Source organism: Canis lupus, chromosome 18 (genome assembly GCF_011100685.1).
Source record: "Canis lupus familiaris isolate Mischka breed German Shepherd chromosome 18, alternate assembly UU_Cfam_GSD_1.0, whole genome shotgun sequence".
In the NCBI taxonomy this organism is placed as follows: Eukaryota; Metazoa; Chordata; class Mammalia; order Carnivora; family Canidae; genus Canis; species Canis lupus.
Genome location: NC_049239.1, coordinates 13843718 through 13861680, shown reverse-complemented (window position 1 = coordinate 13861680; position 17963 = coordinate 13843718). Strand labels below are relative to the sequence as shown.

At 42.9% G+C, this 17963-nt stretch overlaps 1 long non-coding RNA gene across 1 annotated transcript in view; it reads right to left on the bottom strand.

Annotated features, from left to right (window-relative positions):
• Window positions 1-16610, bottom strand: part of LOC102157377 — a 38520-nt gene extending 21910 nt beyond the window's left edge. The window contains exons 1-2 of the long non-coding RNA XR_005373173.1: window positions 16411-16610; window positions 15306-15774 (exon numbers count right to left, since the gene is read on the bottom strand). This is a non-coding gene — a long non-coding RNA (uncharacterized LOC102157377). The remainder of the gene's footprint in view (window positions 1-15305; window positions 15775-16410) is intronic.
• Between the last annotated feature and the right edge of the window lie 1353 nt (window positions 16611-17963).

The following is a 17963-nucleotide window of genomic DNA, read 5'->3' as shown; positions in this document are numbered from 1 at the left end:
CCCTTCCCTAAAAGCTTCCAAGGGAACAAGGCCCTGCCAACACCTTGACTTCAGATTTCTAGCCTCCAGAACTATGAGACAATAAATCTCTACTGTTTTGTTATGACAGTCCTAGGAAACTAATAGAGTGTTAACAATCATCAGCTTTGTAGGGGTTTCTTTTTGGGGTGTGGGAGGGGACAGAGTTTATGTAAGTAAACCTGATTGATATTTTCTGCTGCTAACCAGAAAAAGATTTAATTGCATGCAAAATATGTGACAAAGTGCTAATTACCTGATAGATAAAAAAAAAACTATCTATTGTGTCTAGTAACACAATAAGTAAAAAATACCTTATCAGAAAACACTGAATTCACCAAAAAAATACATGTGGCCGATGAGCATAGGACAGCAGACCCCAAATCACTGCTGATTAAACAAACGCAAATTAAGATAAGTTTCCTCTCACCATCAGATTAGCCAAGATCTGTGAAGCCCAGAGTTGGTGATAAATTGAGAGAAAGAACATTCTATTACACTGTTGAAAGCAGAGCAAGTTGATACATTTATGTATGGCATTTCGTCAAATTTCATCAAAATTAAGAAGATATGTCTTCTCTGACCCATCAAGTCCACATCGGAGAATTTATCCTTTAGAAATCACTGGACAAGTGTGCAAATACTTATAGGCAGGACTGGTTACCAGTAATCTTTGTAATATAGCCCCAAATCAGGAACAGCCTAAAAGTCCCTCAGTAGGGGATTGGTTAATTGAATCACATCCATACAATGGACTACAATGAAGCCCCTGAAAAGATAAGGTATATTGACATCCATGCAGATCTATAACCTATTGAGGAGTGAAACAAGGTGGTCACAGGACAGTATTAGGTACAGTCCTTTTCAAGTAAAAATGTAGGTTTGTAGTAACATTAAAAGGCTGGGAGAGTATATTCACACCAAACTGTCAATCATGATCTTTTTTTTTTTTTACCTTGCATTTTTTTTTTCCTCTTGCGTCTTGGGAAATGCGACTTTATATTATCTGACTTTTTTAAAAAGGGAAAAAAATAGTCTTTTGATTTTGGACAAACAATGCAGTCTGCATGATAATCCTATCCTTTAGCTTACATCAAGCCTCACTAAAAGCTCAGAAAATTTTGTTTCTCAAAGGAGAAAAAAATCATGCAAAATCAGTAATTATCAAGAGGTGACATCCAAACTGTCGTCAGAACTTTCTGGCATATAAAGGACTACGTCAAGGTTTCCTGCCTTACCCAACCCTACCTGACTATGATCTTTCCATACCTTAAGGCGGGCCAGATCTGTCCCCCCAAAATGACAATACTTTTAGAGAAAGGGGCCTCCAGGGATGCTGTCTGTTTAGTCACGAAGGGATGTCTCGCTGGGTCCAGCTCTTCTCAGCTCTACAAAACTTCCACAGCCCCTGTGCCCACACTGAACTCTCTAGCTCACACATGAGGTCCCCCTTGGAGGTGCAAACTGCCTCATTTTCACTTTCCAGGAGTGTCAGATTTTTTTTCTTTACATCCACTCATTAGTACAAATCAAATCTCACTGCCTGCTGCTTTGGTGGGACTTTTTCCTTCTGGCAGCTGGCCTCTGAGTCTGGGTTCATAATGCACTGGTCATCTGGTTTGGAGGACTTAATGGGGACCGGGACATAGCAAGGAGTATAGAATCCACCAGCAGCCCCTCACCAGCACTTCTCCATACTTCATACCGGATGGACAGTCCTCTAAGAGGTTTCATACTCCGAATCAAACTCCAAATTCTTTTGATCACACTTAAGTGTTAAAATGGGTCCCTACTCTCTTCAGAGATGCACCTGCCATGACCACCACCATTTCTAGCCATGAGCAGGCTTGTGGCTCAATAGCACCTCCCAGTACCAGAAGTGTACGGTGGCCAAAGCCACACTGGTCCCCAGCACCCCCACCTCATGTCTTTTTTGCATCGCCACCAAACACCCCATCTATAAAATAACGAGGGCTTCCACTGGGAAAATCCCTGATCTCTCACTGGCTCTGCTCTCCACAGTCCATGGTTCTGGAAACCAGAAGAGAGAACTCAGTTTTGAAGCAACTCCTTACTTAGGCAGTAATTGCTCATTGTGACAAAGCACATTCTGCAAATTTTCAAATGGTAGAGCAGTTTGATTCCTTTAATCTGCGGAGACTTGAGATATCATGATGGAAATGTGGACTAAGTGTGTGTGGCTGCGGATGCAGAGTGGCCTGTAAGCCAGCGATGTGGGGATAATCCCTTCAGAATCTAAGCCAGATGCCACAGGGACAGTTTAGAGCAGGTGAGGCAGTAAAGAGTAGTTAAGTGGCTCTGGCTTTGGATCATTCCAAATTGGGTACACATTGTCCACTTGAAAGACTGGTCTAGGGACACCTGAGTGGCTCACAGTTTGAGCGTCTGCCTTTGGCCCGGGGCGAGATCCCAGGATCTGGGATCAAGTCCCACATCAGGCTCCCTGCATGGAGCCTGCTTCTCCCTCTGCCTGTGTCTCTGCCTCTCTCTCTCTCTCTCATATGAATAAATAAAATCTTTAAAAAAAAAGATTTGTCTAATCTAAGCATTAGCTCTCTACTCTGTAAACTGGGAAAACAGTAGTACCTCATTCACAAAATTGCTGTAGATTAAATGAAATAATGAAAGTGAAGCTAGAATGTCAGGTTGCTCAATAAATGAAAGCCACCATTTCCATGCTCCTTCTTAAGAAAGGCTGAAGAATCTCCAGAAATCAAAACAAGAAGTTCTAAGGCACCATCCTTGGACTCTGACTTCTCCAAGAACTGATGGAAATCTGAGTAACTTTCTAAATACGATGTCTTCCCGTGAGGACTTCAAAGGAGAAATAATTTCCGCTCTGTGTCAATATTAGATACCAAGGGTATCCTTTTTTGTTTAAGATTTTATGTGTTTGGAAAAAAAAAATTTTATGTGTTTGGGCAGCCTGAGTGGCTCAGCGGTTTAGCACCGCCGTCAGCCCAGGGCGTGATCCTGGAGGCCTGGGATCAAGTCCCACGTCAGGCTCCCTGCATGGGGCCTGCTTCTCCCTCTGCCTGTGTCTCTGCCCCTCTCTCTCTGTGTCTCTCATGAATAAATAAATAAAATCTTTTTTAAAACGTTTTTTAAAATTTAAAAAAAAAAGATTTTATGTATTTGAGAGAGAATGAGCTCAGGGAGCAGGAGGGGCAGAGGGAGAGGGAGAAGCAGGCTCCCCACTGAGCAGGGAGCCCAACCTGGGCTCAAACCCAGGACTCTGAGATCATGATCTGAGCGGAAGGCAGATGCTTAACCAAGTGAGCCACCCAGGCGCCCCCAAGGATAGCTTTTTTTTTTTTTTTTTTTTTTTTGATAGCTTTAAAATAACATCCTTCCCTGATGAGTTAGTCTAATCAATGCACATTATCCATGGGTTCTGGACCTATGGAAAGTTAGAGGACCTGGAATCAAGTGTCAAGGCTACTAATTCCTACTTAACTTTCCCCCCATCAACTTTACAGAATGTAGGGACCCCTGGGTGGCTCAGTGGTTGAGTGTCTGCCTTTGGCTCAAGGTGTGATCCTGAGGTCCTGGGATCGAATCCTGTATCAGGCTCCCTGCATGGAGCCTGCTTCTCCCTCTGCCTGTGTCTCTGCCTCTCTCTCTCTCTCTGTGTGTGTGTGTCTCTCATGAATAAATAAATGAAATCTTTAAAAAAAAAAAAAAAGGATTCAAAAAGACAAAGGAATTAATGTACGTAGCACAGTGCCTGGCACAGAGTAGCTGCTTGGCAATGTTAGTGGAACCTAAAAACAGCAGAGTCATAAACATCGCCAGGATTTGTAAACGGCAGCTGCAGCCACTAATCTAAGAATAATCCGTGTGTATAAAGTCTGCTACTTCCAGCCTTGTCAGGAAACGTGCAGACCAAAAAGTTTGACGTATCCGTACAAATACAAAGACATAACTCACGCCAGGCGTGTTTTGCATACTTGTATAGATACCCAACTTTCTATTTTTTTTTATTTATTTATGTTTTGATATCCAACTTTTTTAAACATCAGCTCCTTTTTTGCAGGGATCTTAGAGCTGTGCTCAAGTGCCCCCAGCAGGGGGGGAAGAGGAGAGAAGGGGAGCACAGGAACACCCGAGGTCATCAGAGAGCCCTTCCAGAACAGCATTTCACTCTAGAAAAGGACGAGGAGGAGGAGGAAGGAGCGAGTCCGCTGGTGCCCTCTGAACCAAGTGTCAACTGGCTTTCCCACTTTTTCTTCTCATTCCCCTCTATCTTCTAACTTATTCAAAGATGCCAGTTCAGGGACGCCTGGGTGGCTCGGTGGTTGAAAACCTGCCTGCAGCCCAGGGCCTGATCCTGGAGACCCGGGGTCGAGTCCCGCGTCGGGCTCCCTGCGTGGAGCCTGCTTCTCCCTCTGCCTGGGTCTCTGCCCTCCCCCCTCTGTCTATCATGAATAGATGATAAATAAATAATTTTTTAAAAAAGGAAAAAAACCAAAGATGCAAGTTCAAGGCAAGCATCAAGCCAAGTGGAAACTCCAAGAACCACTCACGGGAGGTGAGCCCAGGCCCACGGCCGCCGTTCCAACAGCCGTCACCGCCCTTCCCCGACGCAGGCAGCTCAGATGGTTCAGGATCACCCGCGTCCACGTGGAAATCAGCGGGAAGAGCGAGCCCAAGTCCACAAGGTGCACAGGCCTCGGCGGGGCCGGGCAACAGGGCCGGGGAGCGCCACCTGGCGGCCGCAGCGGGCGCCCCCGAAGGCCCGGCCTCTGGGCCACCTGCTCCGGGAGGGGGCGGGGACGCGAGGCCAGGGCGCGTCCCGCTGTCACACAGGTAGAGAGTCCAGGGCAGCCCGGGGGTGGGGGCTCAGCGGCTTAGCGCCGCCTTCGGCCCGGGGCGGGTCCCTGTGGTCCCGGGATCGAGTCCCGCGTCGGGCTCCCTGCTTCTCCTCTGCCTGTGTCTCTGCCCCTCTCTCTCTGCATCTTAAAATCTTAAAAAAGAAAAAAAAAAAAAAAAAGACCCACCACCCCAGGAGGGTCAGCTGTATGGCAAATGAATGGAAAGCAGGGGCTAAATGGGGAATATCATAAAAAGCCTTGAAGCCAAAAATGGGAGGACTTATTCTGCATGCAATAGAGAAGCACGAATGCCGCTTAAGGACAACAGCTTTGGCCATGCATTAGCCAGCATGCTTTAGGCTGCTAGTAAGTGAAACCCAATTCAAATTGGCTTAAGCAAAAGAGAATGTATTGGTTCACTCGACTGGAAAGTAAAGAGGTGCATCTGGCTTCAGGCTCAGCTGGTGCCAAAGAATAAATGATATCATCTCTCAGGACTACTTTCCCCTTCTTCTTTCTCATGGGGAATCTCTCCACACTATGGCAAAGTTGGCCATCAGCAAGTAAGACTTCCATCCCAGGGGCTTAGGCTCGGTCCCTTGTGAGAAGAGAGGGCTTCTTCCCCAATAGTTCCACCAGAGCTCTGGTAGATGAATCTTTCTGGATAATGAACACCCCCCATTAACAAAGTAAATGCTATGGCCAGGGGAATGTAGTGCCCATCTTTGGATGGGGGGGGGGGGGGCAGCCCTACCCAAACTCCACTCACTCAAGAGGGCTGGGTCCTCAAAGGAAAATCCAAGTGCTGTTTTTAAAAGAAAGAGAAATGGGCACAAAGCTGGCAAAAAAAAAAAAAAAAAAAATCCTGTCCACTGCAAAATAAAAAGGGAATTCTAGAGACAGTTTTTTGAAGCAAATGCAATACATGGGTTCCCCCAGAGGCCTCTGCAACAGATGAGGCAAGAGAGTGGTGTGAACCAGGACACACAGCACAGGCATAACAAGAACAAAACTGTGGCTCGTAACCTCCCACAGAGTACATAAGGATCAAGAAAGAAACATTTTAAGAAGTAAATTTGAGGGGGCCCTGGGTGGCTCAGTTGGTGAAGCACCTGCCTTCAGCTCAGGTCATGATCCCAGGGTCCTGGGATTGAGCCCCGCATCGGGCTCCCTGGTCAGCAGGGAGTCCGCTTTTCCCTCTGCCTCTGCCCCCCCTTGTGCTCATGCTCTCTCTCTCTCTCAAATAAATAAAATATTTAAAAAAAAAAGTAAATTTGGAAATCATATGTGCAATCAATGTGATTTAAGGGGTCCTGTGCTACAAAGACAAAACTTAGATTTTATCATGTTTCTACACATGTGAAATAAGTTCAGGTGACCCTGGTATGTTATCATGGCTTATTTGCTGTCAGAACAAGCACAGGCTAAGAGAAGTTACTTGGAAGTTAGACAAACACCATACATACAGGTCTACTGGGGTGGGGGGTGGGGGGGGGGAAGCAATTACTCATTCCCTTCACCTATGGACACATATTTTTCCCCAACTTGCTTTAAAAATTAAAATAAACATCTAATTTCATTATAAGCACCATAAAAATCCCCAGCTGTATATGTGGTATAAGTACTTGATTAGGTGTATTCCGAAAATCTTGCAGAAGGGAAGAACTCAGGTGAAGGAGTTTATAACATGCCACCCCAAGATATGCCACTTTGGCATATTATTTTTAACTGGAAACACTTGAGAAACAGCAGATAGAAGAATGCTTTGGGGTCCCCCTTTCATAAAAGCTTCCCTGAGAGAGATGCCCGCCCTCACCGTATCAGGAGGAAAGCGCATCCTTATCACCAGAGGCGTGGGAATCACCACCGAGACGGATCCGTACAAATACACTAACATGATGCTCATGTTCCACTGGCTTCCCGCACCAACGTATCTCTCAGTCACCGCCCCACAATTTACTGCCCCTGCCCCAAACTCCTTTGCCTTGCCATTTCTTCCCAAATGTACCATTTCTTTATCTAGAAGGTATCAAAGCTTTCTGTTCTGGTCACTTCTGCGGGTCCTCATTCTCTTACAAAGCCCTCATGTATACCTTAAAACTTAATAAGACTTGTATGCTTTTCACCGGTTAACTTGTCTTATGGGGTCATTCCTAGGCCCAGCTGGAGACACTCAGAGGGCAGAGAATTTTTTTTCCTTCCCTCCAAAGGAATCTAAATACTCTGTGCATGAAGAAAGTGCTAGAGGAGGGCAGCCCCGGTGGCCCAGCGGTTTGGCGCTGCCTTTGGCTTGGGGTGTGATCCTGGAGACCCGGGATCGAGTCTCCGCATCGGGCTCCCTGCTTGGAGCCTGCTTCTCCCTCTGCCTGTGTCTCTGCCTCTCTCTGTGTCTCTCATGAATAAATAAATAAAATCTTTAGAAAAGAAAGAAAGTGCTAGAGGGCGAACGGGGTTGGGGACAGAACACCCTGCTGGAGGTGAGGAGTCCTGGCTCCACACCTGTCAGCCCCTCTGGGCTGCACGATGCTCATTTGTTCAAAGAAGAGGTGGAGCAAGACTCTGCATCGGGTTCCTTCTACATCCACTGTTGTGTTGTGGGACCTGACGTCCCCCTAACCCCAGAAGTCTCCCTCTCCGGCACCATCCTGAACCTCCTCAATCCTAGCCCTTCTCTGGCCAGCCTGGTCAGGGTCAGGTCCATAAAAAAAAAAAAAAAAGGCTGGGGGAACCTCGTGGACACCGCCACCAGAACCCACCACGGGGTGCCAAGCGCATCTCCTGCAGGCGGCCCCACCCGGCGCCAAGAGCCTCCCTAGGGCCGCGCACCCACCTCTCAGGCCCGTGGAGGTCGAAGCTGGGTGTCGTACGAGAGGCCTTTTCACTGGAAGTCACAGAAAATCCACTCTAACTTAAGAACAAAGTGGGATTTATTTTAAGGAGATGAATCTGTCTCATAAAACCTTGAATCAAGAAGTACATCCAAAAAAAAAAAAAAAGTACATCCAAGCTTCCCAAAGAAATAGGAATTAAAAAAGCATCGAGGCTTTCCAGCCTCCCTCCGTCCCTCGTCCCTCGGCCTTACCTTCCTCCTCCGCGCGCGCATCCCCCCGTCCGGGCCCGCACCCCTCTCCTCCGCGGGCTCGGGCAGGTCCCTAAGCACCGCCCGCCTCAGCCCTCCCGCGGTGGCAACGTCTACCTTGAACCCCCAGCATCTCCACGGTCCAATTAAACTCCAAGGAAGGCTATGATTGGCTCGGCTTGTCCACCTCTAGGCCAATCATTTCCGACCAGGGGGGCGGGGCCACGTGGCGGCTTCTACTCCCCTGGAGACAGGGGCAGAGTACCGCGCCCGCTTCCTGAGGGTCTTTGGCCGCGAGACGGGATATGTAGGTGTAGGAACACTTTGGCCAAGTTTAATGTGGTTTTTCCTCTTGAATATTCCTTTTTTTTTAAAGACTGTTTAAAATTTATTTATTCATGAGAGACACACACAGAGAGAGGCAGAGACATAGAGGGAGAAGCAGGCTCCCTGCAGGGAGCCCCATGGAGGGACTCGATCCCAGGACCCGCCTGGGCCAAAGGCAGACGTCTCCTCAACCGCTGAGCCACCCGGGTGCGCCTTGCTTGAATATTTATTTATTTGTTTTATTTGTTTTATTTTTCTTTTTTTACTTTTTGAATATTTCTTTACATATTAAACAATATACAGAAAGACATTCTATTGTCTACATTGTCTAAAGGACATAGGACATGACTATCATTTCTCAATAACCATCATGCTGACACGGAAGAAAGGCAATTCAAGCAACTAGATTTCATCTTCCCTAGCTTTCACCCCACAGATGAACCCAGGTCACTTAATTCTCCCCAGCTGAGTGTGCAAGTGACATTTTAGTGAAGGAAGCATAAAAATGATTTCTGGCTATGTAGGTGTGTTTCATGCAAACACCCTTCTTCAGCAGCTCCTGACTTCAAGTGAAAAATCCAGGCACAAGCAGGCACGTTTAGTGCTTAATACATTTAAGAAAAAAAAAATAGAAGTTATATGGTTTCCCTGGAAACCTTTTTCTAAAGAAATTCGCACACGCACCCTCCCCAGAAGCTGCCTGAAGATTGTTCCCCCGCCCCCGCCCGGGGCCATTCATTAAAGGGTCAAGGCCAGGGCTCTGCAGCTGTAGCTCAGGAGCAATGGTTGAGCTTGTTTTGCTTACAATTACGTAGTATCAAGTCTATCTTTACTGCCTGGTTCTAGGAGAAAAATAAGCCCAGGTGGCTTTTGGCATCTTTTAAAGCATTTGCAAAGACTGGCTTATCAAAGGGAAGTGGAGGAAGTCCCATAGTGTATGTATACCAGGATGGGTGATGGGGATTTCTCAGGCAACTCACTAATCATTATAAGTGATTTGAAGCTGAATTCTCAATGCAGCCATGTTCAGATCAGAATAAAAATGACCTGGGAAAGAACAGTGGAGGTTAGTGTCAATTCCAGGGCCTTTTTCTCTAGCTGTGATCTTTTAGAGTTTTGGGGTAAGGTTACCAAAAAAAGAACCATCAGTTTTGCAGAATTTTAGGAAATTATTGATACCAAATTCCCAAAGTACCATGGGAGCCAGGTTCGAGAATGATTCCTACCTAGCTTAAGGGGTATATTATGAGCTACCAGCTTATATAAGTAACCCCTTCTTCCACAGCACATTTCACAATCCTCCTGTTTCCTCCCCCTCCCATCTCCATAACAACCAGGGTTGTTATCTGAAAGAAATCAGCCTGCTTCTTTAACTTTTGGCTCTAATTTAAGGATGCTTAACTTGGGAGGTCTACTTTACTTCTTCCTTGGGGACTCTTAACATTTTAGGGCATCGGTTGAATATCCTGGTCTCAAGATCCTTCCCCATGTCCAACATCAATAGAGCAGATGAAAATCAAGCAAATCACACTGGGAAAGGGGATATCGTTCTAAAACATGGAAGAGACTGCCTGATTCTTTTTCCTAGATCAGGACAGGCAGTACAATTATAATACTGACTAGTCTTGTATAAGCAAGAGAAAGAAATGTTAGCCACAACAGCACTTACTCCAGATTCCCTTACTAAGCAAGGCCTCCAAAACACTCTCCCCAAGTCCACTTGAAGTCATCCTCAACCCTTAACGTGCCATGAGGTCAAGGCTGAAAGTACCCAATCTATTTTCAAGATAATGTCCTTTCTCTTTCAATATGATCATCAAACATTTGTATGCCTGACACCATGTGAAATCTTTGGAATTCCTTCAGAGAAAGAGTAATTAAGTCTCCTACTTGTATTTTTTTCTGGTTCACATTTGGGGAAAAATCATGTTCCCTAGTTAATCTGGATTAAATATTAGGTATGAAAAGACTTTCGTGAATCAGCTGGCTTTCTAAATTTTCTGAAACATAAGAGCTCAAGTTCTTTAAATGTTTATCGCTGATGAATGATTCTTATCCTTCCTGGACTTTGCTCTTCTTAAAAGGAAAATGGAACCACAAATCCAAATTACCATAGGATTTGTGTAAGCAAGAACTCCCATCAGCTCACCTGCAAAGCTCGATAAAAGCTCATCATTTCGTTAGCGGCCCTGCCTTCTAAATTCAACCCTCTGGTTCTGTAAATAACATGAAATATGCTGTTGATTGATAACTAAAGCTGCATTTCCTTTTCCTAAAATTTCCTGGAACGCTCATAAGAAGTTATATTTATCTTAGTGAAATATGTAAGGCATATTTTGAATTCTTATAATATTTTGTCTTCACTGAGCATGTCAATTAACTTGGGGATATTTTGAAGTTACACAAATCTGGACGGATATAGAAACTACAGAATAGAATGAAGGATTTCAGGATGTCTAACTAGACTAAATAATCAAATGAATAATACTCTGACAACTAGAATTGTTAGAATTTAAAATGTACCCAGATTCAAAGAAAATCCTCTCATAAACTTTCCCAAAACAGCCATAAAATATGGACACTTGCAAATCTAACATCCGAGTGTTAACCTATTGAGGAGGGGCAACTCCGAAGGATCATGGTACATACTAACTGATCATTTTTTTTGTAGGAAGCTGAATTTGAACCCAGGCTTTGAGGCTCATGTGAGAAGTTGAGGCACTTAGCTAATGAGTGCGTCTTTCTGACCCTCTTATTCTTATCTCTACAGTTTTTCCAGGTATATATAAAAGCATTCACAAGTGCAATGTCAGTGCCATTTGTTTATTGCTTTGCATGTTTAGTAGTTATCAATGCTATGTTTTTGTAGTTGGAAAATCCATTTATTCCCTGGTGGACCAAAAATTAGTGGTGTTAGTCATTAGAAATTCTGTAGCAAGCAAATACAGGAAAAATCCCCATCTTCATGGACTTAGACTGTGTAGTACAGACAAACACTAAACAAATGAGATAATTACAGATTGTAGGAGGTGTGATTAAGGCAATAAACTAGGTGATGTGTTACCAAAGAAATGCAATTATGACATAGATGGGTCAGGAAAGACCTTCTGAGGAATTGACGTCTCAGTCAAAACTCGAAAGAAGAGAATTGGGGTGCCAGTACTTAGGTAATTATTAGCTGTTGCTGGAGAAAATGAAGACAATTAGTAGAAAGTTGTCTTTATCTAGAACAAATAGACATAAACAATGCTATTTACCTGCTCCGGGAGGTACTTAAGCATCAAAAGCCATCTATGGGATGGATATGATACCTTTAAATGCCTCTGCATTATGTATCTGCTTTTTAATGAGATATTTCGGTCCTCAGGCTGAAACAGAGCCACTGCTTGGCTAATAATGTGCTACTTCATTAGAACAATCTATTTAGAACAAGCAGTATTTCTTGTAGGTGTTTTTTGTTACCAGCATAAGTGTTATCTTAGAGCAAAAGTGAATCAAATGTACAAAATTCAATTGTGTTTCTATACACTTGCAAGGAATAATCTGAAAGAAAAAAATTCCATTTACCATAACACAGAGAAGAATAAAATACTTAGGAACAAATTTAAAAATGAGGTGCAAAACTTATACTATGAAAATTGCAAAAACATTATTGAAATAAGTTAAATAAGGGGCACCTGGGTGTCTCAGTCAGTTAAGTGTCTGCCTTCAGCTCAGGTCATAATCCCAGAGTCCCTGAGATCGAGCCCCCCCTTTGGGCTCCATGCTCAGCAGAGAGCCTGCTTCTCCCTCTCCCCCGCTGCACTCAAGCTCTCTTTTGCTATCTCTCTCTCTCTCTTTCTCTCTCTCAAATAAATAAATATTTTTAAAAAGAGAGAAATTAAAGGAGAGCTAAATAAACATAGAACCCGTATTCATGGATCAGAAGACAATATTGTTAAGATGGCAATACTCCTCAAATTAATCACAGAACCAACACAGTCTTCATCAAAATCCCAGCTGGCTTTGTTATAGAAATTGACAAGCTGATCCTAATGTGGACATGCAAGGAACCCAGGATAACCAAAACAATTTCAAAGAGGAAGAACAAGGTTGAAGGATCCATATTACCCAGTTTCTAAACTGACTGCAAATGTACAGTAATGAAGACCATGTGGTACTGGCATAAGGATAGACATATTGATCAATTGACTAGAACTGAGAGCCCAATTTGAAAATGGACAAAGGATCTAAATAGTCATTTCTTCAAAGAAAATATTAAATAGTCAATAAGCACACGAAAAGATGCTCAATATCACTAGCCTTCAAGAAATGTAAATCAAACCCACATGAAATACCACATCCTACTCACTAGAATGGCAATAATCACAAAGAGAACAACAAGGTTGGTGAGGATGTGGAGACATCGGAATCCTCATATACTGCTGGTAGGAATGGAAAATGGCCCTGCTGCTTTGGAAGACAGCACTTCCTCAAAAAACTGAACATCGAATTACCATATGACCTGGCAGTTCCACCCTTAGGTATATACCAAGAGAAATGAAAACCTATATTCACATAAAAACCAGAACAAAATGTTCAGAGCAGCATTATTCATAATAGGCAAAAATTAGAAACAACTCAAGACTCACCAGTTGATGAATGAATTAAAAATGTACAATGGCATATTATTCAGCAACAAAAAAGAACGAAGCCCTGATACGTGCTACAGCATGTATCACAAACAACACACTGTTTGTGTGAAAGAAGCCAGTCACAAAAGACCACATATTATATGATTTCATTTATATTAAATGTGCAGATGTGGTAAATCTACAGAGACAAAAAAAGTAGATTAGTGGTTAGTAAGTGGTTAGTGAGGGGATAGTGGTAGGGGGGAAACAGAGCAGTGGACTGTTAATGGTCATGGGATTTTTTTTTTGAGGTGATGAAAAATGTACTAAATTTGATTGTGATAACAGTTACACAACTCTGTGAGCATATATAGTTGTATACTTTCAATGGGTGAATTGTATGGTATGTGAATTATAGCTCAATAAAACTTTTATATTTTAGTATATGTGCTGCCGAAGCGAGCACTCAATAAAACTTTTATATTAAAAAAAGCAAAAAAAAAATAGTAAGCAAGTGACAACACCAGGGAACATCAATGGTCCAGAAGATCTGAAGAGTCAACAAGAATTATTTATTTATTTATGTTTAGTTTTCCTTTTTTTAAAGATTTTATTTATTTATTCATGAGAGACACAGAGAGAGAGAGGCAGAGACACAGGCAGAGGGAGAAGTAGGCTCCACGCAGGGAGCCCGATGTGGGACTAGATCCCGGGACTCCAGGATGATGCCCTGGGCTGAAGGCAGGTGCTAAACCGCTGAGCCACCCAGGGATCCAAGTTTTTCATTTTTTAAAGAGTGCACAAACAGGGAGGGGCAGAGAGAGAGGGAGAGACAGAATCCGAGGCAAGCTTCACGCCCAGCACAGAGCCAATCGCAGGGCTCAATTTCACAACCCTGAGATCATGACCTGACCTAAAATCAAGAGTCAGACATTTAATCCACTGAGCCACCCAGGTACCCCAACCAGAATTTATTAAGTCAATTTATCTACCTTCTCTATATAGTAACACTAGCTGGAAATCTATTGTTGTTAGGCCCTAAAGTAAAGGAGCATCCATCAGGCACCTCAATAAACTATTTCAGTTGTGACAACAATTCCAGGAATCAACAAATAAGAGTCTTCTCTAAGACCAACCTCATGTTAGATTTTAGGCTAAAATTAATCTCCCTTGAGGAGAAAAGATTAATATAGTAATGACTGTGTTTCCTATTTTTCTGGGGGTTTCTCTTTCTATTCTAGAAACAAGACCCTGGTGCTAATATATTATGCCTTTACTCTACTGGTTTCATCTCAGGCTTGGTTCCTTACTGCAAAGGCTGAGTGGAAATCTCACATCTTAATTTAGGACAAGAGTGGTGCTATCCAAATGAGTTTCTTTCTCCCTGCTTTCATTTCTCCCTGGTGCTATTTCTAAAATGAGGTTATCTGCTCCCATCAACTTCATGAGCTACTGTGTGATAACTGAGCTTATACACAAAAGGAAAAGTATGACCCAATGACAATAGCATCATTTTTAAAAAATGATAAGATGTTGATTACAATTTTACAGTTTTCCCAAACCCAAAGGTCCTTCCCCACCCCCTTCCCAGCATGCTTTTAGGGGCCTTCATTTAAAGTTCTTACCTTCTAGGGACACCTAGTGGCTCAATGGTTGAGCTTCTGCCTTGGCCTCAGGTCATGATCCCAGGGTCCTGGGATCGAGTCCCACATAGGGCTCCCTGCAGGGAGCCTGCTTCTCCCTCTGCCTAAGTCTCTGCCTCTCTCTGTGTGTGTCTCTCGTGAATAAATAAATAAAATCTTTCAAAAAAAAATAAAGTTCTTACCTTCTCTTTGCCTGATGCCTCACATACTATAGTATTAGCAGACTTTTAAATGTACTAGAACCTTGTGAAAATCTGAAAATCTGAAACCAGTGGCTGGAGAGTGTGAGGAAAAGATAACTACAAAGAGCTCTCCGAGAAGACAGAAAGGAGGAAGTGAAGGGTGGCAGGTAAAAAGTAAGAGGCTTTTAATTGGGAGCTCTGCCAGTTTTGCTCTCTTCTACCCAACAAATTTAGACAGTAGCATGCCTTCAGGTTGTACTCTCTATAGATTGCCTCCGAAGCTCTCCTAGAGAGTTCTGGTTGAGCCATCCTTCATCTCAAAAGTTCAATAATAGAATAATTCTATATTATTTTAATAGATATTTTTTAAATAAAGATTTTATTTTTTTGAGAGAGAGCATGCACACAGAGGCAGCGGGAGAAGCAGACTCCCTACTGAGCAGGGAGCCCCATGCAGGGCTGGATCCCAGGACCCCAGGATCATGACCTGAGCCAAAGGCAGCCACTTAACTGACTGAGCTACCCAGGCGCCCCAATATATATTATTTTAAAGCAGTAAGAGCTTGTCACACTGAAAGAGCCTTTAGCCGTGATTATGCTCTGTTTACCGTGTGCTTCTTCTAGAGTCCTCTGCTGATAAGATCTTCATTTTTTCCAACATAGGGGAAAAAACTTTTGTCTTTAAATGAAAGTCTGTTTAGGCACAATGATTATTATATATTATATGAAGCACCATGGGGGCTAAGAACATAACATAACTTAGACACAACTCTCAACGGTCTTGGAACCTAATGAGTTGGAAATGGCCACAAATAATCCAGATACAAAGCAGAGTAGGATAAGTGTCCTCCATCGGCATTGGTATTTAGCTGGTGGTTTCCCAAAGCTTTCTGTGTTTATTTCCAAGAACTCCTAAGAATTTGAATAAAATGTAAATCATAAACAGTCATCTAAATACGAGGTCTTCTGCTCACAGTTATCCATCATCTTCCTCCAGTTTGGTTTCCTGGTAAAAACAACACTCAAGTCTCCCAATGCTCCCGCATTTAGATCTCTTTTCAGTGGAAGATTTGCATCCTATAAAAGAAAGAACAACGATAAGCCTGCAAAGCAGAGGAAGCTTTCAAAAGTAAGCCAAAGAGACTCAGATGGAAAACTGGTTAATTCTTGATGATCTTAAAAGATTCAGGTGTTTTTAGATTCCCTCAACAGTCGAATTTTCCTACAGACAGCTTTCACAAAAGCATGAGTAATACTAACACCTTAAAATTCACCAGTGTAATGCGTAAATATTTGAGATGTTCACAGACCAATGCAAAACTCCAACTCCCTTTCTATACTGCAGAATTAATGGAGTGTTCTCTTAAAACAAACAATGAGGTTTGTCCCTGGCAGTGTGACAGAAAAACATTTCCTTTTAGGAGCCGGTAAAGTTGGGGAGGGGAAGAAAGATGGGTCTACAGACTCGTAATCCTCTGGGTGTCAATGCCACCCTATTTTCAGGATATGTCCATTTGGTTATATTTTCTCACCTTCCTCCAACGCTTCAACTACTTAACCCCATTATCACACCCACCATTAAACCTGAAAGCTTAGTCTTTGATAGGCCAACCAGGTAAAGCTTGCTGGTCAGCCGAGCAAATCTGGTGAGCCTCTTAAATATTTTTTAGGGGCACTGGTACAGCAGAGATCCCTGATCCCATATGAGTTCACCTGTGTCTCTTACAACAGGTTGGTTCTGCCCTTAAGAAGTTTTGTTGATGTTCATTTGCTCATACTCAGAACCCCAAAGTAGACATAGGTTTCTCATCCAGGAGCAAACATGAAAGGAAACAGAAAGCACTGCACACGTGTATCATTTGGAGGATGTACCAAATGTATCAGCCGTGGTGCCTGACCCATCACAGTCCAGCCTATGGAACTCTGCTTTGTTCTAAGGGACTGTGACCTCACGGGATTATAGCTGAATACGAGCCAATCCACAGCTTGGCTAATGACCTATGATGGGTCCTGGTATAGAAAATTAAGGAGTCTTTCTCTTGAAAATTTAAACTAAGAAACAGGGATCCCTGGGTGGCGCAGCGGTTTAGCGCCTGCCTTTGGCCCAGGGCGCGATCCTGGAGACCCGGGATCGAATCCCACGTCGGGCTCCCGGTGCATGGAGCCTGCTTCTCCCTCTGCCTACGTCTCTGCCTCTCTCTCTCTATCATAAATAAATAAAAATTTAAAAAATAAATAAATAAATAAACTAAGAAACATTGAGAAGATAAGGGAATAAGCACCTCACTCTTGGAGTTTCTCTCATCTAATGGGTATAGTAATAAAAGCATTTACAACATAGCAGAAATTAATCAGTAATATTAAAGCACTGAGAACAAGATCTGGCGCTTAATCAGCATGCCATAAATGCATCATCACCATCATCATCGTCATCATCTGGAGTAGTTGTCTTCTATTCAGAAACCTTCCACGAGAATGTGTGTGTAATACTATATGTGTAATAAGCTAAAAAAATGAAACGTAATGAGGGATGACTAGCCTTACCAGGTACGAAAATAAAAAATAAAACCACTTTAAAGTGATAAGGATTCGTGAAGAGGCAGATACAATTGTTTCTGAAATTGCCTCAAATATATATGAGAATTTAGTGTATGAAAAAGGTGGCATTTCAAATTAGCAAAGAAAATATTTGTTATGAAATCATTAGTAACTATTTCTGGCACAACAAGGCAGCTATTTGGAAAAATAAAATCTCTAACTCACCTCTAATATCAAAATAAATTTGAGGTAGGTCAAAGAATTATATCTAAAAAATGAAAGGAACAGTAGAAAAACATGTTTGGGTATTTTTATAATATTAGGGGATATTTTTCTAGGATAAAAGAAGATTCTGAAGGCATTAAATTGCTAACTGTAATTAAAAGCAAATATTTAGAGGGAAAGTTGAAAGCAAATGTTTGGGGGAGCTAAGTCATGAAGCCAAAATACAAATAGCAAAACCTACAACACAAGTGAAAGTCTAAGGACTAATTTTCCTTTTTTTTTTTTTTAAAGATGTATTTATTTATTCATGATAGACACATAGAGAGAGAGGTGGAGACACAGGCAGAGGGAGAAGCAGGCTCCATGCAGGGTGCCCGACATGGGACTCGATCCGGCGACTCCAGGATTGCGCCCTGGGCCGAAGGCAGACGCCAAACCACTGAGCCACCCAGGGATCCCCAGGCTGCAGTACAGTAGTTTTAAAAGCAATTGAGACTATACTT